Source organism: Neolamprologus multifasciatus, chromosome 8 (assembly GCF_963576455.1).
Source record: "Neolamprologus multifasciatus chromosome 8, fNeoMul1.2, whole genome shotgun sequence".
NCBI classification, from domain to species: Eukaryota; Metazoa; Chordata; class Actinopteri; order Cichliformes; family Cichlidae; genus Neolamprologus; species Neolamprologus multifasciatus.
Genome location: NC_140446.1, coordinates 20,337,649 through 20,338,405, shown reverse-complemented (window position 1 = coordinate 20,338,405; position 757 = coordinate 20,337,649).

Genomic DNA, 757 nt, shown 5'->3' with positions numbered 1-757 from the left:
TACAGCTGCGTCTTCAGGCTACAATACACACACAAACGAAAAAAAAAAGACTTAAAAAATACCACGGCTCTCCTTTCATAGTGGCATACATTAGTAAAACGTACAGAACAACTGTTAGTGTGAAGTAGGAGTTTTCTTTATTATTTCATAATAAAGGCTTTATGCCGGTTAAAATCACATAAGACTTTACTGTCATTGTACCACTATCACATGGTCACCGCTATTAGGTTGTGCTAAAAAAAACCCCAACCCAATAAATAATCAAATACAAATAATACTAATAATAATAAATATAAAAGTCTTAAATACTGTCATATAAATAATCAAATGCAAACATAAAATATTAAAGGAAACACACACACACACACACAAATATATATACATGCAATATTATTCAAGTCTTTTAGCAGCTTCACTTCACTGGTCCCCTACGATGTTGGTGGCCCAGTTTGGGCATTGGGGCTTGAAGATGTCACTAATTGGAGTTGCTGGATCCCAGTGATTTTCTGGGCCTCCTTGGTATTCCTCTGTAGTGCCTTCTGAGTCGGTTCTGAGGTAACCCAACCTTCCTCAGGTTCCTCATGAGATCTAGGCATTGCTGAACATTGCCAGTGACAGCAGAGGCTCGGGATCCTCTGAGAAGGGTACACTGAGGAATTTAAATCCAGAGATACTCTCAACAGCATGGATGTTGACATTTAGTAACTAACTAACTTCTTTTCAACTAAGCATAGCCCAACAATCAACAAAATACGTA